At 40.5% G+C, this 27,386-nt stretch overlaps 1 protein-coding gene across 2 annotated transcripts in view; it reads right to left on the bottom strand.

The window, feature by feature from the left end:
- Positions 1 to 27,386, bottom strand: part of ctnna2 (catenin (cadherin-associated protein), alpha 2) — a 1,304,830-nt gene that overhangs the window by 700,429 nt on the left and 577,015 nt on the right. The gene's annotated exons all lie outside the window — the stretch shown is intronic.

The raw sequence follows: 27,386 nt of genomic DNA, 5'->3' as shown, positions 1-27,386 counted from the left end.
TAGGTGTGAATGACAGACATTAAATGAGATTGTTTTTATTTAAAGTTTCACATTCAATTTCTAATTAATGAGAATTAGGAATGATAATAGTTTGATAAAGCAACTCTAAACCCACAGAATTATTTACTTTGACAAGGTCCATTACACCAGCATTCTGTTGTGCCTTGGCAAATTAATGAAATAATGCAAACCTGCCCTCCCTGTATTACTGCGGCAGACTGTGCTTCAAATATTCCTCCAAATTCCCCTTGAATGAGGTTGTCCTAAATCAAAAACCATAGCAGAATGTCCTGTAGCCTTTCAAGAGCAGTTAGGCAGCCTTTTGGTGATGTCTCCACTGAATATAAAGGGTACTATGAATTCTCCAGGTCTGGAATCTCATCTTCATTCATTCTCAGTCAAAATACTGAAATGATCACTCCTACCTAAATCACATGATAATAAGTGGAAATATTCCACCTCTAAGGATCAAAACTCATGACGATTAAAAAGAAGCACATTGTTATATTCATAACTGTCAAATCAAGATATCTTTCAGACACATCAAATGAATGTTGGCACTGCAGTGACCTCAGCATCTTCTTTCTCTAATCCCCTGCAGCCCCTGTGTCACCTTCCTGTTCTATTCTGATCACAGACACTCTGCTTTCCCTTTCTGTTTCTATTTGACGGTTTCAATAATTCTTTTCTCCTACCGACCCACTGAATTCCTCCAGTAGATTGCTGATTACACCAGATTCCAGAATCTGCAGTCTCTTGTGCCCTATTACATCTGCGTACTCTTTCGTCTCTCTTCTGACACAACCTCTCAGCTCTATTCCTTCCCACACATCTGAGACCATGTTTTCCCCCTGCACCTTCCTGCAACGTTCCCCTTGCCCTTTTTCTCTCTTGTACTCTGATTTAGGTTTTGCCAGAGTTTCAAAGGAGTGTTATTGTCTTTTTTTCTATTTCCATTCTTATTGTGGACCCAGAGTTCTTTCTCTTGCTTTGCTCTTCAGCCAGTTTTCTACTTTATACTTTTATTGTGGTCCTATTGATAACTTCTGCCCTACCACATGCAATCCTCAATCATGGGCCATCTGTCCTTGCTCTTACAATAAGTTGGTGCCACTATTTCTTTCTTCCCCAGTACACAGGGATGGATGCCTCCTTACCATCAAGTACATTTCAAAAGGTAGTGTCTCAAGATGATGGCATCTATCATAAAGCACCCTCGCCACTCAAGACAAGTGACATGCCCTCCTTTTATTACTACCATCAGGGAAGAGGTACAGGAGCCTGAAGACACATTCTCAATGTTTTAGGAATAATTTCTTCCTCTCTGCCATCAGATTTCTGAATGGTGCATAGGTCCACAAACACTACCTCACCACTGTTCTCTTGCGCAATTTATTTTTTATTGTAATTTATAGTATTTTTATATTTTCACTGTACTGCTGCCACAACACATGTCAGTGATAATAAACCCGAATCTGATTTTGTTTCTATTTCTCTTCAAATAGGAATGGTGTCAGGCAAATTGCTTGAAAATCTAAGGCATGTTCTCCATGTTCGGTCTGGATGGAATCTGATGCACAAATGTCCATCACCATGGTTGGTTTGACAGCCACTGGAAATATGATCACCTACTTGCTCTGCATTTAGAGTGGGCTTACAGCAGTTAATAGATTTCAGTGACAAAAGTGCACAGCATTGCCATTTTCATCCTTTAGCGACAACTGTAGTGCCCGTACAACTGACACCACTGAGCCTAATTCTATGTCCAACTCACTGAAGTGGAGCATGAACCTGCTTACTCAGATGTGAGATGCTCTCACTGAGTCAAAGCTGCCAATGATAGTTATACTTAGCTGGAGAGCAGCTAGGTGTGAATGTTTTTGTTCAGCTTCTAATCAAATGTTTTTAAATCTAAAATCCTGTCAAGGAAATTCATTCCTTCTGCTAAATTCTCATCTTTCTCGCTTAGTTGTATGCCAGATGGCATTGAATTGGGCACTGGAAGAAAATAATGATTACATTAAATGCTCCCAACAATAACACAAAAATAAAAAATATAGTTTTATGCCTTTTAATTCACACATAAAACTGAAAATGTACTTACAATATTTTCATGCAGTGAATTTATTGTGGTTTAATTGTTCGAAATATAATTTTAATAGCTTACTTCTGCAAATGCTGCTGCAAATATTTCCCAGTTACAATCATTAACTGATCTCCTTGTTACACAAATTATGTCTTTTTCTGCAAATCCTTTCACATGACATCTATAGCAAAAGAACTATTTTTTAGTTGCTTTGTACGTAACAACACAAAGATTTTGTTAAGGGTCACTCAGAATTACAGTGAAGCTTCACGATAACATGCAATTTAGAAACCATCAGGAGTGCTTGATATGTGGTGGGATTCACTTTGCTTAGCAACTGCAGCATTCGATTTTGTATATAAGAAAGCAAACTCTTGACTTTAAGAACAAAATGTAATGCATCTACATTTTTCTATACCACTGAATTTGCTTTGTATCCTAACCCATTAACCAGGCTGATGAATACTGGTGGGCCAAATACTTCATACCTGAACGCCATGTGAACACCCGATCATTATGAGATATATCTCTGTATTGTGCCAGTTCGAGTTACAGATTATCCTGGTGGCATTCCTCCATGGCTCAACACATTGATGTGCCCACACACTGTGCAGCAAAGTGGGAAGCAGGCAATTTTTTTCTTCCTACAGTTCTGCCCACATATGGAGTTACCAGTCTCAGATAGACTGCATAGTGGGAGGTGAAGACATGCACAATTTTTTTGTACAGGTAAGGATGGAAAATGCAGAAAAAAAGCTGAGTCTATACAAGAAGAAAAAAAAGCGCAAACCAGGCACAAAAATCTGCAGCTACAGCACATTGACAGAAGCCCAAACAGAACTTGTTCCTTGAAACAACTGTGCTGTCTTAAGCATGAAGTCTTCTCCGCATATTTTTATTCATTATACAATTGATGGCAAAGAGTCTCAGGCTGAAGATTGACTCCAAACTCCCAGCATTTGTGTTGGTTCCACATATAGGGAAATCTCATTGAAAACAATCGAATATTGAGAGGCCTAGATAGAAAATTTATAGTGCAGGAGGAGGCTTTTTGGCCCAATTTGTCCATGTCTGTTCTAGATACTGAGCTCCACGACATAGTTCTTGGTCTAGAGTTCTACAGGATATGGTGTTTTATTTACTCATCAGGGTACAATCACATATGTATGAGGGTTTCTGCCTTCATCATTCTTTCAGACAGTAAGTTCCAGACCCCCACCCACTTACTGATTGAAATGTCCTTTATCATAGTTCTTTTGGGATCAGAAACTTCAGCCATTTTGTGTGGCTGAGAGAAAAAAAAGCATTCATTTATCATTTTGGAAAAGCACTCACAAATCTCCTGGATCGAACTTCTGCCAATTCAACTGCATTTCACATTGAACGCTTCACCACCATTCTAACCTATTCAACTTTTCCCTATAACTCTGGTACGTAAGTCCCAACAATATCCTTGTAAATTTTCTCTGCACTGTTTCAATCTTATTGATATCTTTCCTATAAGAGGGTGACCAGAATTGCACCCAAATCTCCAAATAACAACAACGTGCTGAGTAAAAAAGAAGCCTCTCAAATCCTCAATGGCTCCTTTGTGAAAGAACTGTGCCTGTTCATTACTGAGCCTCCTGCTACTGCAGACAAGCTTTCCCCGACTTACCACAAAAATACGCTTGATAATTCTGAGTATCTCATCATATTTAAATAGTGTTTGGTTTTGTTGCTATGACCTATCTGGCTACTGTCTGGGAGATGGGAGGTGGGATATGCTCTTCCTTGAACATAATAGATTAAATGGCTTTGAGCAATGAATGTCAACGGTTCCAGTAAATCACTCTTCTCTACTCCAGGAATAATTCCAGTTTTTGCTAGCCTTTGCATATTATTCTACATTCTGAAACATGGGCACCCCTCTGGTCAGTCACTGTACCTCTACAATGCTGTGTGTTTATTGGTTCCTCCATGACCTGCCAAGTGATTATGCATGGAATCCCTCTAAATTTATGTTGACACAATCACTAATTCCTTATTCATTTTTAAACTTTCTATCAAGCAGTAATAGTATTTTAAAAAAAGGTTAAGGAGCAATATTATATGGCATATGTACAATATGCAGGAGTTAGATCAGTGGATGACTGTCAGGAAAGCAAGGGAAAGAGCTCAGATAGTACAGAGCATCTCCGTGGCAATCCTCCTCAGTAATCGTTGTCTTGTTTTGGATGCAGTTGAGGGGGATGACCTGACAGAGGACGACTGCAGCGATCGGGTGTCTGGCACTGAGCCTGCTTCCATGGTGCCGAAGGGAAAGAGGAAGATGGGGATTGCGGTAGTCATAGGGGATTCCATAGTGAGGGGAACAGACAGGAGGTTCTGTCAGCCTGATAGAAATACCTGCATGGTGTGTTACCTCCCAGGTGCCAGGGTACAGGATGTCTTGGATCCGGTGCAGAGTATTCTGAAGAGAGAGGGTGAACAGCCAGAAGTCTTGGTATACATTGGTATCAATGACATAGGTAGAAAAAGGGAGGAGGTCCTGAAGGGAGAATTCAGGGAGTTAGGTAGGAAGCTGAAAGGCATTACCCCTAGGATAGTAATCTCAGGATTGTTGCCTGTGCCACGTGCTAGCGAGTGTAAGAATACCATAATCAGGTGTATTAATGTGTGGCTGTTAGACCGGTGTAGGGGATAGGGCTTCAGATTCCTGGATCATTGGGGCCTCTTCTGGGGGAGGTGCGACCTGTACAAAAAGGACGGGTTACACCCGAACCCAAAGGGGTCCAATATCCTAAAGGGCACATTTAATAAAGCTGTTAGGGAGGGTTTAAACTAATTTGGCGGGGGAAGGGAACCGGAGTGATAAGGCTGAGGAAAGGGAAAACAGAATTAAATCAAAGATAGGGTACAACAGAGATTATAGAAAGAACAGGCAGGAGATGATGCTTAAACGCAGCCAGTGGCATGAGTTACAGGGCAATAGAGGTGTGGTTCAGTTAAAACAGAAAGCAACAAATACTGCACTGAGAGTGTTATATACGAATGCACGCAGCATGAAGAATAAAATGGATGATCTTCAAATTCAGCTACGGATCGGCAAATATGATGTTGTTGCCGTCTCTGAAACTTGTCTAAAGGATGGCTGCCATTGGGAGCTGAACATTCAAGGATATATGGTGTACTGGAAAGATAGGTTAGTAGGCAGAGGGGGTGGTGTGGCTCTGTGTAAAAGAAATAATATTAAATCATTAGAAAGAGATAACATAGGATTAGAAAGTGTAGAGTCTCTGTGGGTTAAGAAATGGCAAGGGTAAAAGGACCCTAATGGCAGTTGTATACAGGCCTCCAAACAGCAGCTGGGATGTAGATTACAAATTACAGCAGGAGAGAGAAAAGGCATGTCAGAATGGCAATGTCATGATAATAATTAGGGATTTTAACATGAAGGTGGATTGGGAAAACTAGGTCAGTACTGGACATCAAGAGAGAGAATTTTTAGAATGTCTATGGGATGGCTTTTTAGAACAGCTTGTTGCTGAGCCCACTAGGGGATCAGCTGTTCTGGATTGGGTGTTGTGCAATGACTTGGAGGAGATAAGAGAGTTTAAGGTTAAGGAACCCTTAGGGAACAATGATCACAATATGATCGAGTTCACATTGAAATTTGAGAGGGAAAAAAGAAAATCCGATGTGTTGCTATTTCAGTGGAAAAGAGAAAATTACAATGGTATGAGAGGGGAACTGGCCGACATTGACTGGAAAGGGACATTTGCAGGTAAGACAGCGCAGCAGCATTGGCTGGAGTTTCTGCGAAAAAATGAAGGAAGTGCAAGACAGATATATTCCAATTAAGAAGAAACTTTCAAAGGGAAGAAGGACACTTCCATGTCTCACAAGTGAAGTCCGAGCCAAAGTAAAAGCAAAAGAAAGGGCATACAAGGAAGCCCAGAGCTAGTCGGAAGATAGAGGATTGGGGAGCTTTTAAAAACTTGCAGAAGGAAACTAAGAAGGTCATTAGGAAGGAAAAAATAAATTATGAGAGGAAGCTGGCGACAAATATCAAAGAAGATACTAAAAGCTTTTTTAAGTATATAAAGAGTAAAAGAGAGTCAAGGGTAGATATAGGACCAATACAAAATGATGCTGGAAATATTGTAACGAGAGATGCAGAGATGGCAGAGGAACTCAATGTGTATTTTGCAAAAGTCTTCACAGTGGAAGATGTCTGCACTATACCGGTCATTCAAGAGTGTCAGGGGAAATTACAACTGAGAAGGTGCTCAGGAAGTTTAATGGTCTGACGGTGGGTAAATCTCCTTGACCTGATGGAATGCACCCTTGGGTTCTGAAGTATGTAGCTGGAGAGATTGCCGAGGCATTTAATGATGATCTTTCAAGAATCGATAGATTCTGGCATTGTACCGGATGACCAGAAAATTGCAAATGTTACTCCGCTATTTAAGAAGGGTGGGAGGCAGCAGAAAGGAAACTATAGACCCGTTAGCCTGACATCAGTGGCTGGGAAGTTGTTGGAATCGATTGTTCGGGATGAGATTATGGAATACCTGGAGACACATGACAAGATAGGCCAAAGCTAGCATGGTTTCCTGAAAGGAAATTCCTGCCTGACAAACCTACTGCAATTCTTTGAGGAAATTACAAGCAGGGTAGACAAAGGAGATGTAGTAGATGTAGTGTACTTGGATTTTCAGAAGACTTTTGACAAGGTGCCGCACACGAGGCTGCTTAGCAAGATAAGAGCCCATAGAATTACAGGGAAGTTACTGGCATGGGTGAAGCACTGGCTGGTCAGTAGAAAACAGAGAGTGAGAATAAAGGGATCCTATTGTGGCTGGCTGCCAATTATACCAGTGGAGTTCCACAGGGGTCAGTGTTGGGACCGTTGCTTTTTACGATATATGTCAATGATTTGAACTACGGTATTAATGGATTTGTGCCCAAATTTGCCGATGATAGAAAGATAGGTGGAGGAATGGGTAGTGTTAAGGAAACAGAGAGACTCATAGTTGAGGGGAATGGGCGAAGTGGCAAATGAAATACAATGTTGGAAAGTGTATGGTCATGCACTTTGGTGGAAGAAATAAATGGGCAGACTATTATTTAGATGGGGAGAGGATTCAAAATTCAGAGATGCAAACGGACTTGGGAGTCCTTGTGCAAGATACCCTAAAGGTTAACCTCCAGGTTGAGTCGGTTGTGAAGAAGACAAATGTAATGTTGGCATTCATTTCCAGAAGTATAGTATATAAGAGCAGGGAAGTGATGTTGAGGCTCTAAAAGGTCCTTGTGAGACCACCTTGGAGTATTGAGTGCAGTTTTGGGCTCCTTATTTTAGAAAGGATATACTGACACTGGAGAAAGTTCAGAGAAGACTCACGAGAATGATTCCGGGAGTGAAAGGGTTACCGTATGAGGAAAGTCAGGCAGCTCTTGGGCTGTATTCCCTGAAGTTCAGGAGAATGAGGGGGGGATCTCATTGAAACATTCCGAATGTTAAAAGGCCTGAACAGAGTAGATAAAGCAAAGTTATTTCCCATGGTAGGGAGTCTAGGACAAAAGGGCATGACTTCAGGATTGAAGGATGTCCTTTTAGAACTGAGATGCGGAGAAATTACTTTAGTCAGTGGGAGGTAAATCTGTGGAATTTTTTGCCACAAGTGGATGTAGAGACCAAGTCATTGAGTGTATTTAAGGTAGAGATAGATAGGTTCTTGATTAGCAAGGGCATCAAAGGGTATGAGGTCAAAGCAGGGGAGTGGGGATGACTGGAAAAATTGGATCAGCCCATGACTGAATGGCGGAGCAGACTCGATGGGCCGAATGGCCTACTTCTACTCCTATAGCTTATGTCCTTATTTAATGGAGTTTAAGTAGATAATATTCTTCTGCAGATTTTCAGACTTCACATGGAGATGAATCATTACCAAATTACTGCAGAAAACAGGTGGGTAGCTCTATGGACTAAAATTAAGGTCAACATGTAAGAGAACCATAATGCCTCAGACAATTATACTTCACATAGTTGTCTTGATTTTGAAGAAAACTATTTGTTTAGATACTGTTTTGCACTATGGTGAAGAACATAATTTTATCTGAAATACATTGGATAAACGCAGACACGAGGAAATCTGCAGATTGAATTGAATAATCTTTATTGTCATTATACATAGGTACAATGAAACTCTGTTTGGTTTCCTCTCAGGCAATTAAATAAAGCTGTAGATAAAAATAAGACAGTAATAGAAAAACAGTATTTAATAGATAAGTAGCAGAAAATAAGTTGCAGCAGCCCCATAATATCACAGTAATGCACTAAGTGCCATTAGTGCAAGTATTTGAGTCCTTGAGTGTGTGTGTATGTGCTCACAGTTTCAGTCATTGTTCTGTGGGAGTGGTGTGATGGAGGCCACAGCTCTGGAATAGAAGCTGTTCCTCAGTCTATTTGTTCTGGCTTTTAGTGTCCTGAACCTTTTGCTGGACGGCAGTGGGTCAAACAGGGAGTGGCCGGGGTGTGTGGTGTCTCTGGTTATGCTGATTGCTTTCCTCCTGAGTCTGCTGGAATAGATGCAATAGATGCTGGAAATTCAAGCAACACACACAGAATTGCTGGTGGATGCAGCAGGCCAGGCAGCATCTATAGGAAGAGGTACAGTCGATGTTTCGGGCCGAGACCCTTCGTCAGGACTAACTGAAAGAAGAGATTGTAAGAGGTTTGAAAGTGGGAGGGGCAGGGAAAGATCTGAAATGATAGGAAAAGACAGGAGGGGAGGGGTGGATCTAAGAACTGGAAAGTTGATTGGCAAAAGGGATGCCAGACTGAAGAAGGGAGAGAATCATGGGATGGGAAGCCTGGGGAGAGAGAGAAGGTGGGGAGGGGAGACTGAAGGGTAGAGAGCAGGCAAGGAGTTATACTGAGAGGGACAGAAGTTATAGGGAGTTACAGAGAGAGAGAAAAAGGGAGGGGGAATAAATAAATAAAGAAAGAAAGAAAGAAATGTTGGGGTGTGAAGGGGGGGAGAGGCATTAAAGGAAGTTAGAGAAGTCAATATTCATGCCATCAGGTTGGAGGCTACCCAGACAGAATGTAAGGAGTTGTTCCTCCAACCTGAGTGTGACTTCATCTTGACAGCAGAGGAGGCCATATCAGAATGGGAATGGGATGTGGAATTAAAATGTGTGGCCACCGGGAGATCTTGCTTTCTCTGGCAGACAGAGCGTAGGTGTTCAGCAAAGCGGTCTCCCAGTCTGCGTCGGGTCTCACCAATATATAGAAGGCCGCACCGGGAGCACCTGACGCAGTATATCACCCCAGCTGACTTACAGGTGAAGTGTTGCCTCACTTGGAAAGACTGTCTGGGGCCCTGAATGGTGGTAAGGGAGGAAGTGTAAGGGCAGGTGTAGCACTTGTTCCACTTACAAGGATAAGTGCCGGGAGGGAGATCAGTGGGAAGGGATGGGGGGTGGAGACGAATGGACAAGGGAGTCACATAGGGAGCGATCCCTGCGGAAAGCAGAAAGGTGGGGGAGGGAAAGATCTGCTTGGTAGTGGGATCCCGTTGGAGGTGGCAGAAGTTACGGAGAAATATATGTTGGACCCGGAGGCTGGTGGGGTGGTAGGTGAGAACAAGAGGAACCCTATTGCTAGTGGGGTGGTAGGAGGATGGGGTGAGAGCAGATGTGTGTGAAATGGGAGAGATGCGTTTGACAGCAGAGTTGATGGTGGAGGAAGGGAAGCCTCTTTCACCCCATCCTCCCGCCACCAGACTATTTTCTGCCCTTTTTTCCTCTGTCCCTATAACGCCCTATAACTTCTGTCCCTCTCACTATAACTCCGTGCCTGCTCTCCACCCTCTGGGCTCCCCTCCCCCCTTAGAGAAGGCTTCTCCATAGGCTTCCCATCCCATGATCCTCTCCCTTCTTCAGTCTGGCATCCCTTTTGCCAATCAACTTTCCAGTTCTTAGATCCACCCCTCCCCTCCTGTCTTTTCCTATCATTTTGGACCTCCCCCTCCCCCTTCCCACTTTCAAATCTCTTACTATCTCTTTCTTCAGTTAGTCCTGGCAAAGGAGTCCCATCCCGAAACGTCGACGGTACCTCTTCCTATAGATGCTGCCAGCCTGCTGCGTTCACCAGCATTTTTTCTGTGTGGTACATCGGATAAATTCGTTTTTGTCTGTGTGGAGATGACTATCAATAGCAGTTTATCGTCCTACTCACTTTCATTGCGCAAAACTAAAAAAAATCTCTCCTAAAATATTCAGTACTACAGAAAAATCCTTTACCTCTTCCCTTCTTCTGTACCAGCATAAAAATAGTTCATTTTTTGTGGTGAGGGGAGATGGTGTCTATTGGCTAGCTGAACTGTGATATAAATATGGCTTACAAAGCCACATTTTTTGAAGCAAAGGTGGAATTCCTGAGAGATTTCACAAAGATAATTTACCATCCATCTGGGAAAACGTTTGTCAACTGGTTTATTTAACATTTTGTGACTAAATAAAGCATTCGAATATATTAGTGAAGATCTATGGTCTTTATTCTTGGAAGTTCAGTAAGTTTCACAGAGGTACATGAGAAACTACTCAGCTGTGCAAGAACTGTGAATTAACTGGACCATAAAAAAATGTAGTGTAAAAATGATAAAAGCAGGCTCTGTATTAGATAGAGTGGATAACCAGCACCATTTTCCCAGAGAGGCATTGGCCAATATCAGATGGCATCATTTGGGATCAGTGGAGGAGAGTTTGAGGGGAATGTCACAAGTAGATTTTTTTTTACACAGACAGTGGAGAATTTGTGGAATGCACTCCCTGGGTTGGTAGTAAAAACTGATATAATAAGAGAAGGTTCACTCGCCTCAGTGCCGAAATGGCTCCATGGCTATGGATTCACTTTCACGTACTGTGTGGTTATGATTTGTGTATTGTTTACTTTTTTATTGTTTACACAATTTGTTTATTTTACTCACACACTGGGTGCTTGTTGGTCTTAGTTGTGTAGGTTTTTTTAATGGATTTTATTACGTTTCATGGTTTTGTGGCTACCGGCAAGAAGATAAATCTCAAGGTTGTATATGGTATACATACTTCGAAAATAAATGAAAGATGCCAGAAAAATGGAAGGTTATGCACTGTGTAAGAAAAAAGGGTTAGATTGATTGTGCAATAAGCCGAAGGGCCCATACTTGCTGTACTGTTCCATGTGCTATGTATTAGTTAATCTAAAATAACAACTACCTGTTGAAACGGTAAGCAATAAGAATTATTTTCTAAATTAACTATTTAAAACTAAGGACTTCTGATTAAGAAAGGCTTGAAACTCATTCCCTTCCCACAAGAGCAGCTGGAGTTGCTGAATGTTTTCAGCTTTTCTTTTTTTCCCAACATCTGTTTGTTTTTAAGTTTTATTTCTATCCATTATGTACATGAATTAGGTATGATCTGGTGGATCTTTTAATTTTCTGGAGGGCTTGGTCATGCTGAGAAGGTTAACATTTAATGTCTATTCCTTCCTTGCTCTGGAAGATTAGCATAAGCACAGATCTTAAATCCAGGATATCAACATATGTGAAGATCATGTACTTGTAGTCTGCAGCAGTCTTTAAAGGAGGCTAACCACCACATTCCCAAACCAGTTGTGGATAGGCATTAACGGATGAAAAAATTATAAAATGATCATCTTCATTTTGGCTTGTATTATATGAACACATTTTCTTTCTATTTCTTCCAATTTCTTCAGCCAATGGTTCAAGGAGAACCACGTTGAATTATACAGAAAGACCCCTTGGTGATCCATTTTGACACAGTACCTATGTAAAAATATTACTCTGCCACAAGCATGCCAGCTTTACCACAAGAACTTGTCAGAGGTTTCTGAAAAAGGTATGCAATGCATTGCAAGCATGTTGATTTAAAACAAAACCTTGATAAAAGCCTCAAGGTATCAGATAATCTAGGTGAAAATAATCCTGTAGGTTAAATTTATAATTATATTCATTGTTTAGTTCTGGTCATAAATGGAATCAGTCTTCATTTCAGAATGGAAATGACAAGCAGTAATCAGTAATGAGTTTGAAAACACAGCTTTATAAACAGACTTACTGTCTATAGAAAGCAAGATGTTAGGTCACAGCACCTGTCTTATTGCTGAAGAGGTAAGACAGTGGGTTATTTAATTTCGCTTGTTTCAAAACAGATAAACTGGCTAAGCTGTTTATTTCAAGGAAGCTTGCAGACCAGAGGGAGGCAATGACTTAATATATCAATAACTGATCTATTAATAAGTTGGAAGATATATGTACTCAGGGAATTAGCTTCACGGCATTAATTTTGAGTATCTGGGATCTATATCTCCAAGAAGCTTTTAGATCATTTCTGTTTCAAGATACTGTATCTGAAAGAATATTGCATGCGTGAATTCACCCAAGGGGCAGAAAGGGTATAAATGTAAACAGCATGTCAGGCTTATTAGGATGGGTTAAAGAACACCAAGAAGTATGAAAGACCACTCCTCTGCCTTCAGTTTCTGTGGACAACCGGTCCACCTGCATCGATGGTATGCTTTTTTAGTTTATAGGATTTGTACCCGTGTTTTGGAAATCCTTTGTGTGTAAGAAATGGTTTGTAATTTGAAAGTCTTTTATAAGATAGAAATCCTCTGTGAGCCTTAAATATGATTTAAGAATGTTGTTTGAATGTAAACATCTGTCATTTGAAATAAATGAACTGTGTTTAAACTACTTTGTTGGCTGGAAGGTTCTTCTTGGTAGGGAAGGGAGACTCACCATTCAAATAGTGGGAGTTGGCAGTTATATTCGCCATGGAGAATAAACAGGAAAATTAACTAGTTTTTGAAGAGTAATAGTTACAATATAATCTCCCTTTAATCAGAGTACTCGTGGCTATTTATATTGGATAAGTCTTGAGGTTTTTGTTTGAGCTTATAACTTTGCAGTCAGCAAACCAATACCATCACAGCAATTGGATTAGATCCAAATGATGGGCAAGTAGGTTAAATGCTCTCTTTCAGTGGTAAATCTCCAGGATCTGTCCACATTTATTTATTTGAAACAGAAACATATGGTTATCATCTCAATATATAGTTATAACCTGTATATTAACTTGAAATAAAACAGAATTGAGACTAAGCAAGAGTCAGCCTCTTGAAATATTTACTCTTTTTTTTAATTTAGGTGCTGCCTGACTTGCCGAATATGTCAGCATTTTCTGTTCCATCTTAGATTTCCAACATCTGAAATATTTTGTTTTAGAGGTTACGGATTTGTCTTGGATAAAGAGATGAAAATATTTTGAGATTATGCTTTGCCCATTTTTCCAACTGAGTAAAACAAGATAATGAAGGTTGATTGACCCGAAACAGAAACTCCTTTCACAGATGATGATTGATCATCTGAAATATCTAGCACTTGATGCTTCTATTTGTGTGGAACAGATTCTAGTTGTGCCGTTGGGAATATGTGGCTGAGATATAAAATAAGATGAAAAGTAAGGGCCTACTTTTTGATTTTGAATATATACTGATTATATTCAAAATATATACTCAGGTATATATTATATACTCAGGTACAGAGCACGAGATTTATTAGTATACCAACATTGCATTGTTTTGTTGCTGATTTGACAAGGATATATGATGTAGTTTTGAAATGGATATGGATAAACTGGGAATGGTATCAGATTATCAGTATATTGATCCATTACTACCCTTTGTTTTCCAGGTGCTTTCCTAACCAGATAGTGTAAGCCTATTTATTGCATTTTCTTTCAAGGCTTTGGTAATTTCATTAATATCTAATAAGGGTTCACAATTATGCTACTTACTTCTTCCAAATCACTGTGCTCTCTTCAGGGTAAGAAACAGCAGCCATGATATCCTAACTGTGACACAAGAATTCAGTCAAGAGTTCAATTAATAAAAATAAAATATCACTTTCAAATTTATGGATTATTGCCACATTTCCATAGTTGTTTAACCTTAAGATCTTCGAACAACATAATCAAAATTATTCGATTCTTGCATGATTTACTGATTAAAGAAAATGTCCAACTGTGGAATTATTTGCTTAGCAACAAAATTACCTTCTCTCATACCACTGTCTGATCAAGGACTCTGGCTAGTTATTAACTGCCAATAAACCATGTTATTATCGTTTACCCTCAGAAATCATCTGGAACTTTGTATGGCTTGTATGACTATTGCTGTGAAAAATGTTACAATGTCTGAATAAGGAACAAAGATACTTGAAAAGCAGGATGGGCAGAGAAAAATAAAGATTGGGTTGTTCCCCCTGTAGCGGTGGATCTGACAGAAGTTTATAACATTATGAGAGGCATAAATAAAGCAGAAAGACCATATCTTTTTCCTAGGGTTGAAGTATCTAATACCAGAGGGAGACACGAGGAAATCTGCAGATGTTGGAAATTCAAGCAGCACACACAAAAAATGCTGGTGAACACAGCAGGCCAGGCAGCACCTATAGGAAGAAGTACAGTTGACGTTTCGGGCCAGGACCCGAATACCAGAGGGCATGCATTTAAGGTCAGAGGAGGTATATTCAAAGGGGATGTGAGGAGAAAGTTTTCTTTTACACAGAGAGCAGTGGGTATCTGGAATGCACGGCCTGGGGCAGTGGTAGAAGCAGGTACATTGGAACTTTTAAGACACATTTAGATAGGCACAAGAATGTGAGAAAAAAAAAGGAAGTGGACATTGTGTAGGCAGAAGGAATTAGTTTAGTTGGCCATTTGATTATTAATTTATTTGGTTCAGCACAACCTTGTAGGCCAAAGGGGCTGCTCCTGTGCTGTGTTGTTCTATGTAAAAATAAAGATTGAAGGCAGAATCTCAGAAATAAATTGTGAAGAAACAGTAGATGTAAATCAAAGGCTGTGTGTAGGTGAGGGGAAGGAGGCTGTGCATCTGAACAAGTCTGTTTGCGATATTTCAGAAAACATATACTGGCAGGGCACCAGATTTTCTAAATTCCAGAATAAAAATATTGTCCAGCTGAAATCTATTTTAATACATTCGCCTACCCACTTCCTAGCAACAGCTTTATAAGAAAGCACTCGTGTTAACTGCATTTAGACAAAAATGTCTCTTAATGCTTGACTAAAAATTGAACATAGCCTGGTTTTTAAAACAAAGAAAAACAGCAAACTGTATCATGGTAGGATTTTCAGTTCACCATTTTTTAGCTAAATGCTTTTGCTTCATGGCACAAGTTACAAATTCAGCTTAAACAAAGAATTTTATGCCTTTTATTTGTGACCATAACATCTTCTGCATTCTTTCCAGTGATTAGCTAGAACAATCGAAAGGGCAATAAACTGAGTTGAAGAATAAGTTGATCGATCATATTTGCATTTAATATGCAGCAAAACATTAGATGGAGCCTGAGATTTCCCAAGGTGCAAGTTTCCTATCTCTGTTTCATTGCTGGAGAAGCACAGGGGCTTCCATCACAGTAAGGGGAAGGAAGCAAAGAATGTTATTGCCCCGTAATGTCCATGAGTTCAAGAGTAATTTTGGAAGAGGCCTGAGAGACCACTTCCTTGGGTGAAATTTTAACAGCCTTGCATCTTACTTATTTCTTTAGCTTTCTCTACCTTATGACATCCAAAAATATCTGTGCTTCACATATTATAGGTTCTTGTACTTCTGTGGTTTGCATTGCTCCGTCATTTATTTCCTTGTTCACTATTCTCTGTAACATGGCCATGTACGCCACTAAATTCTCTTCTTACCCATTATACTGGAGCAATTTACTATATCCAGTAGTTTGCAAGTCTGAGAGTCCAGGGCAAGGATAGCAGGCTGGAGATCATCTACCCTGGGGTTGGAAGCCTGCCTGTGTGTGTCACTGGATGGGTAGGAGGGTGAAATAGGGCCTTGTTTTGCTGCTGTTGTAAACTTAAATTTGTCGGACCAAATAACCACACCACACACAATTCTTTACTTTAACCTTTCACCAGTTTATTTGTTCAAACTCAGCCGGCGGGAAACTCGGAGCATTCATCAAAGAGAGACAGAATACCTCTCTCTCTCTCTGGTGGCTCATGACGAGCTTCTGTCTAACACTCAGAAACATGACGGTTTATAGAACTGGTGAAACAGAGACTTAGTTGAACAGATATTCCTGCCAAGTCAGTTAGAGCAAAACTTAATTACTTAGATAAGAGAGTCCACTAAATCAAGGTTTTAATTACAGACAGATTCTTGCCTTATCAGTGTGTTCTCTCTAAACAAACGAGGGAACTTAGATCAGTGATGTGAAATGGTAAGGCATGATGTATACAACCTGCGTGAATTTAGCCCACATGTCATTCCCAAAGGGACAGCTGTGAGTCATTAATCTAAACAAGCTGAAGGCAGATTCCTTAGCCAGGGACAGACTCTGCACACTTTCACAGAACAGAGCACACACAAGCTGGCACTTAATTTTAACCCATTATTTACAAGATTCCAAGAATTATTTCTTACGTCCCCCAGTATCCTTAAAACTTCATCACTGTTGTCCTGTTTTTTTTGTTGTTGTTTCTCCTTGCATTGTTCAGAAGAACTTGCAGGTATATGATTGCAGGCAGAATGTGTGGCAACACTTGTGGACGACTGTCAGCATATTCTTGGGTGTGTTGGTTGTCAACACAAATGGTGCACTTCACTATAAGTTTCAATGCACATGTGATAAATAAATCTAAATTTAAATTAATCTACTAGGATATCTTTGGGATGAGGGAGTCAATTTGAACACCTGGGAGCAACCACTGCATACAGATTGAATACAGACAGCACCCAAGGTCAGCCACTAGATGTGATTACAGTACTGCTGTTTCACAGAATGCTGCACTCTTCCTTTAATACCCTTTGCTTTATGAAACACTCAGAGCTGGAAACATCCTTTCGTACGGTGAGCTTGTCTTCTTCACTGCTAGTCTGACCCTCCCTGTCTTGACCTCCAGACTAGACATACTAGGAGTCCTTTCTCTCATTTCCAAACCTGACATGCACAGAGCTAACCCAATTGGCTGTGTGTGTTTGTAGTATGTCCTATTTATATTGCAGGTATCATGGGAAGTTACAGTATTTGTGTTTCAATTGAGAAAAGAATTTTTTATTTATTTAGAGATACAACATGGTAACACATCTTTACAACATGGTAACACATCTTTCTTAGCAATGAGCTGATGCTGTCCAATTACACTCAGGTGACCAATTAACCTACTGACCCACAAGTCTTTGAGGCAAACACTTTAGTGACATTTAAAAGACTCCTAGATAGGCACATAGATGAAAGTAAAATTGAGGACTATGTGGGAGGGAAGGTTTAAAGAGTCTGTACAACATTGTGTGCTGTTCTGCTCTATGTTCTAAACCAGAGCACACGGAGGAAAGCCACGCAGTCACGGGTAGAACATACAAACCCCTTACAGATAGAGATATAAATCAAGCTACGTCGCTGGCACGGTAGTAACATTATGCTAACCACCATGCTACTGTGCAGCCCCAAATATGGAAGGAAATATATCAAGGAAATCTGTTCAGAGGTTTACATGCTAAAACCAAGAATGGGTGTGATTACTTAGAGGAAAATTTGGACAGGCTGAGTTTGTATCCACTAGAATTTAGGAAAGAGAGAGAGACCTTTGTTGAAGCATATAAGATTCTGTGAAGTCTGATAGGATACCAATTGAAAATAAAATGCAACCTACTTAGGACAGAAATTATGGGAAATTTTATCTTTACGAGATTACAGAACATCATTCTGCAAAGCAGTTGGAAAGGGTCTTTAAATATCTTCCAAGTTAGAAGGATTCTTGATAGGCAAAGAGTGAAAATTTACTATGAGTACAGAGAGCATGCAATAGAAATTATATCCATCATGATCTTACTGAATGCTGGTTCAAAGGGATTGCTGGCCTATTCCATCTTCATAAAACAATTTTATTTGGAAAAGCTAAAAGGTGAAATTTTTGTTGGCCTTGATGCTGCTACATTTTATGGGAAATATATATTAATAAGGTCATTGAGTTATCTTCCATGCAAAACAGACTCCTTAGACCATTTCATCTATGGTAACCAAGCTGTCCTCCCGAAATAGTCCCAAATGCAGTATTTGGCCCACATCGCTGTAAACCATTCCTAACCGTGGATCTGTCCAAATGTCCTTTAAAGATCAGAATTGTAATACTTCATCTATCACATTTTCTTGTAGCTTATTCCATATGATCCACTACAAGGTATGCCTTTTGCCTTGGATGCCCAAAGACCAAATTTTTATTGAAGCTCCATGATGGAACATTACTTGGATGACCTCAGCTGTAACTCTGGGATTTCGGCTTCCGTCCACATTTGCTCCAAGGCTCTGATTAAAAATTCCTACACAGTCTGCATTGAGCCAGGTGCTTCCTAAACTTGGTATTTCCAGCAGACAGTGACTGTGAGAGTTTCAGTCCATTTAATTGTCCAGTAGCTGGCTGAATGCAACAGCAGTGCAGAGTGTCAAAGAATAGTATTCCAGCAAAGACACAATGAGCCAAGTGGCATTGTCAGGTAGGTGGGAATATATCTGTGCATTTCCTCGATATCCCAATGGAAAAAGAAAGAAGCTATTTGGGCCACTGTGGGAATGTGCAATGAATGAGCCAGCAATACAATACCTTCTCTGCCTGCTTTAAAAAGAAAAATATAACTACAGCTGTGAAGATCCCTGCTGCACCTGGTGATGCTGTGATCTCTGTCTAAGAGGCCAATGTTAGGCCGTCTTTAAAGAGGGTGCACCCTTGCAAGGCAAAAGGTCCCAATGGAGTACCTGGTAAAACCCTGAAAACCTGTGCCAACCAATTAACGTGAGCATTCAAGGACATTTTCAACCTATCACTGCTATGGGCGGAAGGTCCCACTTTCCTCAAAAAGGCAACAATTATACCATTGTCTAGGAAGAATAATGTGAGCTGCCTTAATGACTATCACCTAGTAGCACGCACATCTACAGTGATGAAATACTTTGAGAGGTTGGTCATGACTAGACTGAACTCCTGCCTCAGCAAGGACCTGGACCCATTGCAATTTGCCCACCACTACAATAGGTCAATGGCAGATGCATTCTCAAAGGCTCTTCAATGGCTTTAGACCACCTGGACAATACAAACACCTATGTCAGGATGCTGTGCACCAACTATAGCTCAGCATTTAACATCATCATTCCTGCAATCCTGTTTGAGAAGTTACAGAACCTGAGCCTCTGTATCTCCCTCTGTTATTGGATCCTTGACTTCCTAACTGGAAGGCCATGATCTGTGCTGATTGGTGATAACATCTCCTCACTGACGATCAACACTGGTGCACCTCAGGGGTGTGTGCTTAGCCCTCTGCTCTACTCTCTATATACTCATGACTATGTGGCTAGGCATAGCTCAAATACCATTGGGACAGGGTCCTGAATTTCCCCTATGAACTGTGCTGAATTACCCCTATGAACTATACCTTTAAAAAGCAAGAGAGAGTTGTTCAACACCAGACACCCTGTTATTAAGAGAGAGAGAGGTGAAGACTGCTTTGAGATGGTGTTATGAACCCCTAAGGTTCATATTTTCTGTGGACTGTCACTTTAAGGCACGAGAAAGAACTGAGACTAACTTTTGGATTTCTGCTGAGTTTGGGGAGAGAGAGGGCACCGAGCAGCTCATGGGTCGCTATGGTGACCGAGGGCGGCGTTATTTGATGAACAATCGATGTTATGGTTTCTCTGCAGCGTGTTTACTTTTTACAAGGACACTGGTTTCAGCTTCTGTATTCTTAGAGAGAGAGAAGGGAGGAGCTGATTTGAGCGGCAGTGTGTACTCAGCACGGGGAGATAAATAGAAGGTCAGATGGTAGACCTGGCACATATGATTTTGGACACTGAATGAGCTTTGTTGAGCCCACAGAAAAAGTGGGTTTTGGAGGATTGATCAGGTGGATCGATCAGTGGCCCTTGCAGTATGAACAGGGCGTGACTGGTGGGGAGTTATTTGTGTGGCCAACCCTCGCCTGGGTTGGCCACAGAAGAACAGTCCCCTTTGTTGTGGTCATAGTCGGTGACTTTTAAAAGGATTTCGGAGGGCAACGGGAAGATCGACGGCATCAGCTCACCTGAAGACTCAAATCTCTCCCTCTCTCTCTCACCATCACTACTCAACTCAATACCATGAACTGAACTGAACTTTACTCATTATCGTAAGACTATCTATTTACCCCTAGACCTGAGGAATCTTAGTTTTCATATATATTCCACACTTACTTATATATAATCATTGCTAACCTGTTTGATTTATCTGCATTTATATTACTGCATGGTGTAGTTACTGATAAATATCATTAGTTAATAGCAATACTGGACTCCAAAGTGTTTTCCATTTCTGCTGGTTCGTTAACCTGTCACAGGGTACGTGACACCATTTATAAATTTGCTGATGATACAACCATTGCTGGTAGAATCTCAGGTGGTGATGAGAGGGTGTACAGGAGTGAGATATGCCAACTAGTAGTGTGATTTAGCGGCAACAGCCTTGCACTTAATGTCAGTAAGACAAAAGAGCTGATTGAGGACTTCAGGAAGGGTAAGACGAAGGAACAGATACCAATCCTCATAGAGGGATCAGAAGTGGAGAGAGTGAGCAGTTTCAAGTTCCTGGGTGTCAAGACCTCTGAGGACCTAACCTGATCCCAACGTATCAAAACAGTGACTATACTTTATTTGGAGTTTGAAGAGGTTTAGCATGTTAACAATTACACTCAAAATCTTCTACAGATGTACTGTGGAGAGCATTCTGACAGGCTGCATCACTGTCTAGAATGGGAATGGGGGGCTACCGCACAGGACCGATAGAAGCTACAGAGGGTTGTAAATTTAGTGCAAATTTAGTCAGCTCTGTCTTGGGTATTAGCCTACAAAGTACCCAGGACATCTTCAAGGAGCGGTGTCTCATAAATATGATTAGTTAGTAGCAATACTGGACTCCAAAGTGTTTTCCATTTCTGCTGGTTCGTTAACCCGTCACAGAGTACGTGACACCATCTATAAATTTGCTGACAAAATAGTTTGTCCATTATTAAGGACCTCCAGCACCCAGGGCATGTCCTTTTCTCATAGTCACCATCAGGTAGGAGGTACAGAAGCCTGAAGGCACACACTCAGTGATTCAGGAACAGCTTCTTCCCCTCTGCCATCTAATTCCTAAATGGACATTGACACCACCTCACTTTTTAACATATATATTATTTGTTTTTTGTATGATTTTTAATGCTTTCAATATACATATACTGTAATTGATTTACTTATTTATTATTATTATTTCTCTTCTTCTGTATTATGTATTGTATTGAACTGCTGCTGTTAAGTTACCAAGTTTCATGACACATGCCAGTGATAATAAACCTGATTCTGATTCTGATTCTGACAATACAATGGATACTGTGGCCTTCATTATACATTCCCAAGAGCAGCTCACATTAATATCTTGATTAAATATCAGACTCAGTAATGATAGAATATTTCAGTCAAAATGGAACTTAATAAGCTGAGGTAAATGTTATTGTAAATTACAAGTGCTGCGGGCATTCTATATTTGTTACAAACTTGAGTTTCCTCACAAAAATAAGTACTAAAAGCTGTGTAAGAACAACTCATTCAATTTTAATAATTACACTAAAGCAGTGAATATCACAGATCAATAAATGCATTGATATATTTATTTGTATAATAAAGCATTAATAGGTTAAGTTCTAGTACAAGCAGCCAGGCTTCTGGATCAGTAATACAAGGACCTGAATTTGAAATCAACTATAAGAAGTAGAAAAATTAAATTCAACTGCATATATTTGGAACCTAAAAAGTGACAGTTTCAACAAGTGATAATCATTGAATTTGATTGTTGCTAAAATTTATCTGCCTTATTAATATTTTTCAGGGAAGGGAATCTGCCATCCTTTCCCAATCTGGCCGATATGTAACTCCAGATCCACCAATGGAGTTCGAGTTGAGGCTGCTTGTGGCCTGTTTCTTGCAGCCTTCCAAATGAAATCACTATGCTGGCATGGTAAAGGTGGGTGGGGGTGGGGGGGGGCACAATAGCGCAATGGTTAGCACAGTGCTCTTCAGCATGTGTCATGAGATTGGGGCTCGATTCCTGCCACTGTCAGTAAGGAGCATGTCCATTCTCTACGTGACTGGATCGGTTTCCTGCGGGTGCTCCTGTTTTCTCCCACATTCCAAAGATGTATGGGTTAGAACTGGTGACAATAGGCATTGGAAGCATGACCACACTTGGTGGTTGCTCAGCACAATCCTCGCTGATTTGATTTGATGCAAACAATGCATTTTACTGTATGTTGTGATGTACATATGACAAATAAAGCTAATCTTTATCTTTCACGTAAAGAAAAGTATATTAAAGTGGTACTGGGTATGTTAGGCTAGTTTTGTGCAAGGTATTATGACAGAAAAGTTGTATGATATATGAGTAGTACTTTATGTATATCCTTTGCTCCTTCCACAATTGACATAGATTATAGGGTACGATGGTTGAAGGGGGCGCAGGAAAAAGACCCAGCAAGGGGCAAAGGGAGATAGTCATTTGACCTAGAACTAAGGGTAACTGGAACATTTGTGACAGCACTGGTGATCCATTCTTTGCATTCGGGGGTGCTGGGGCTGCTGTAATCAGAAACATGTATAAGACATAGCTGTGAAGGCGCAAGAACAAAACATGGATAAAATATTTAAAAGAGGAACTGCTAGAAGACAGCTGCTGACTAAGACTCCACACCAGCATGCTGGATTCTTTTAACTAATGTCAAGACTTGTCTCAACACTACAGTTAAGTGTGACCAGCTTATACTATTTGCAGACTTTGACTGTGTAAATATTTTTTAAGTGACATTGTACAAAACCAGTGACAATACAAGTGGCAATACCAATCCAAAGTACTTGTCCCAGTTGTGACAGGTTTACTTGCTATAAGGCCATAAGATACAGGAGCAGAATGAGGCCATTTGGCCCATCAAGTCTGCTCCACCATTTCATCATGAATGATCCAATTTTCCTCTTAGCCCAAATCTCCTGCCTTCTTTCTGTATCCCTCCATGCCCTGACCAATCAAGAATCTATCAACTTCTGCCTTAAATATACATAAAGACTTGGTCTCCACAGCTGCCTGTGGAAAAGAGCACTGCTCAGTCTTCAATACCACAATCACAAGCAAATTCTTCTCCAAATAGCTGAAACCTGACAATACTTCCCTTTGCAAATGGACCTTTAACTTCCTGATTTTGAGTTATAATAAGTAAGAAATGGCTGCAGATTCTCTACCAAGATTTTCCTCAACAATGGTGCCATGCATCCTCAGACCCCTACCCCCTATACTCCTTATACATTCATGGCTGTGCCACCAGACTCTGCCCTAACTCTGTCTACAAGTTCCATATTGTTACATACCTCATGGATATCTTGTGACTGTCTTATGAGGATGATGTAATGGTCTTGTGGAGGTCACATAATGTAATTTTCCTGCCGATATGAGGTCGCGTGATGACCTGCTCTCACCAGGTATATAAAGATAGACACCTGGTGACACAGTTGGTTCTCAGTTTAAATCGTCAGTGAGATACTCCGCTATGCTGCGTATTTGCCTTATGACGCAATTTAATTTTAAAACGGAGTTTTACTATCTATTGTAAGGTACAGAAGTGTTGGGCTGGCAGTTTCACCAATAGCTGCCAGATTTGTTGATGTACCTTTTCAGTAGTATTGGAGAATGAAGACGGGAACCTGAAGGAGTCGTTCAGCAGTTTTGGAGATATCGACCATTACTCAATTTGTTTAAGAATGAGTGATCTGCATGAGATAACCTCTGCTAAAGCAGAAAAGGTTGTGCAGTCTCTAGTCTATTCTACAGCGAAAAAGGTCAGTGCCTTTAAACCATTTTATTTCCGTCGTCGTGAACCCTACGGACAGGGCAGATTCCGGTTGTGATTGACAGTAACGTCAAGTGTTTGAGGAAATCTTTACTTCAGGAAAGTCTCTCTTAATTGACTGTATAAACCTCTTGAACTTTCAAATTTACCATTCTAAGAACTGTGTTCCAATTTACCACTTTAATACTGTGTTCGCATTTACCGCTTTAAGAACTAATACTGAGTTTGGCGGTTTGTTAAATGGCCGCATAGCAGTTTACTTCCGGTTAAGGTTTTCATCTGTTCATCTTTTTACTAATTTTGAGCAGAGTTTAATAAATGTTTATTTGTTTATAAAACCTGACTCATTTCTATATTCATTGTTGCCGGTCACATGACAATATGACATCACTGTAGTGGGCTGTGCCTCAAAGAATGATAAGTTAGAGGACAGGAAGGAGGTGGAGAGCCAGGTGGCATGGTCTCAATGCCAGCATAACAAAAGAGCTGGCCACTGACTTGAAGAACGGGCTGTGCCCTCACTTCTTTTTGTATCTATGGTGGTGATGCCATGAGGGTTGAGAGCTTCAATTATCCTGAATTGAACATCGCTGAAAGCATGTTCTGGTTCAACTACCTGCTGGCCAGACCTAGAAAGCTCACCACTGCCTCTACTTCCTCAGGAGGCTTAAGTTATTCTGCATGGACTTATTCTGCACCGTTATAAGACTATCAAATAGTCCCTTTGTCTAATACAATGTACGCTTGACCTCATAATCTGTCTCATTTTAGCCTTGCACTTTATTGTCTGTCTGCACTGCACTTTCTCTGTGATTATAACACTGCTCTGCAATCTGTTTTCTCTTGTACAAGCTCAAGACACAGATGCGATAAAATGTGTGATTGTTAAACAAAACAAAATTTTACCACACATCAGTACATTTGACTAGAAGAAATAAATTTACAGCACAGCCACCTTTGCTAGCAGTTCAACAATACAATAGGCTATTGGTTAGTCGGGGCAGATTATTTGGGACAATTCTTAAAGAACAAAAACTAATCAAGAAAATAGCTGGGATTCCCTTTGTTTACTTGGGAGACTATGCCTCTTAACTGTTGCTGAACTGGTGTCAGTCACATGCACTTGTCTAGCCACTAGTTACCACACCGTGCTTAGAGTGAACATTTTTTAAATAGTGTCAGTTGCATGTGTTTGTTTTCAAAAAGACAGGATTTTTGTCATTGATAGTTGGCAAGAAATAAGCAATAAGGTAATTCCGAACAGCTTTACTCACTGCAGTTTCAAGCATTCCGGCTTGCAGATGCCAGAAACGGCTGGGAAATGAAATGATTTCACTACTTCACCAAGTTATGAACTACAAAGAATTTGAAGGTATGGACAATCATCTTGAATGTTACAACGAAAATGAAGATTTGGAGGATACAACTGTCAAAAGCATTGTATGAAGACAGACCATTATCTGCACTAGGTGTCTATGCTGATTTTGTTCATTAAGTCAATCAAAAGAACATATCAGTGTGCACTGGATAAATTTCCTCCATCGATAACAATTAGAAACTAATACACAGTTTTATAGACTTGTGGTAGTAATGGTAACATTCTAATATGTTCTGTATTTCATCCACATACATAATTTATTACCTATTTAAAAGGTAGCTTTTCCTTTTTATACCTTTTAAACTATTTCCCTGAAACTTCAGCTAATTGGGCAGCCGCTTAATTGAGTCAAAATGTACTTGTCCCGATGTGTCCTAAATTAACCGGAATCCACTATACTGCTCATGTCCATGTGAAGGAGGACCTGTAATCTATACATGCAGAAAGGAGACAATTGCATTTAGGTATTTCTGATTTAGATAAAATTCTCTCATATAGTATTGTTCCATGTGAGAGAATTTCCAGACCTCTATTGTTTTGTGGGTTACGTATCCTCATGAGCCATTCTATTTATCCATATCTAGAAATGGGTATTATTTTGGAATATCACTTTGATAAAGCTATGGCAGGCTAAGTTACTATTTTTTTTGTTCTGTGGTTACACCGTGATTTGATTGATTGGCACTCAACATCTATTGTTTCTCCCTCAGGCACAGCTTCACCATGCTCTGAGTGTGAGCCTTCAATTACAGTACAATTTATGGCTGAGCAGTAGGCTCTTCAAACTAAGTTAACAAAGCAGGCAGTCAAAGCAATGTCTGAATGAACTGACAGGAGTCAGAATTATATTTTGGTAACAGACAAAGGGCAGCACAGTGCAGCTGGAAGAACTGCTGCCTCACGGCTCTAGTGACCAGAATTCAATCCTATCCTTCAGTGCTATCTGTGCAGACTCTGCACATTCTCACAATTTGCACACTATGAGTGCATGGGTTTCCACTGGTGCGCCAGTACCCCTCAATGTCCCAAAGGTGGATGGATTGGTCAGTTAGTTGGCCTATGGTGTGTCTATTAATGGTAGAGTTTGGGGAGTGTTCAGGGGAATGTGGAGAGAATGAAATAGAATTAATGTGCAACTCATCTGAACAGGTGATTTATATCTGAAGCAAACTGGGAGGACGAAGGACTGTTTTAATGCTGCATGGCTGCATGAAAACAACTAAGGCCATAAGATCATATGCCACAGGAATACAATTAGGCCACTCAGCCCATACAATCTGCTCCACCATAAACCATGACTGCTTTATTGTTCCTCTCGACCCTTTTCTCTCCAAAACCTTTGACAACCTAATGAGTCAAGAATTATTAATTCCACCTCCCATTCCCATTAAAACACATCAGTCCATGGTCTCCCCTACTGCCGTGATGAGGCCACACCCAGGTTAGAGGAGCAACACCTTATATTTCTCACCCACTGCCCCATTCACCATTACCCCTCCCCCATTCCCTCTCTCACCTTATCTTCTTGCATTCCCATCCCCTCCATCTCATACTCCTCCCCCCTTTTCTTTCCTCTATGATGTTCTGTTCTCTCCTATTGGACTCCCCCTTCTCTAGCCCTGTAACTCTTTCACCAATTAACTTTCCAGCTCTTTACTTCATCCCTCCCCCTCCCAGTTTCACCTTTCACCTTGCATTTCTCTCTCCCCTCCTCCACCTTTTAAACCTACTCATTTTTTTTTCTCTCCAGTCCTTCAGAAATGCCAACTGTACTTTTTTTTCACAAATGCTGCCTGGCCTGCTGAGTTCCTCCAGCATTTTGTGTGTGTTGCTTGAACATCCTCTCTATGTCCACTCTATCTAGGTCTTTCAATATTCAGTAGTTTTCAATGAAATTCTTCTCCCTCCCACTCCCCCCCTGCCGCATTCATCTA

The sequence above is a fragment of the Mobula birostris genome, chromosome 4 (genome assembly GCF_030028105.1).
Source record: "Mobula birostris isolate sMobBir1 chromosome 4, sMobBir1.hap1, whole genome shotgun sequence".
NCBI classification, from domain to species: Eukaryota; Metazoa; Chordata; class Chondrichthyes; order Myliobatiformes; family Myliobatidae; genus Mobula; species Mobula birostris.
The sequence above is the reverse complement of the archived record's forward strand: the minus strand, read 5'-3'. Positions and strand labels throughout refer to the sequence as shown.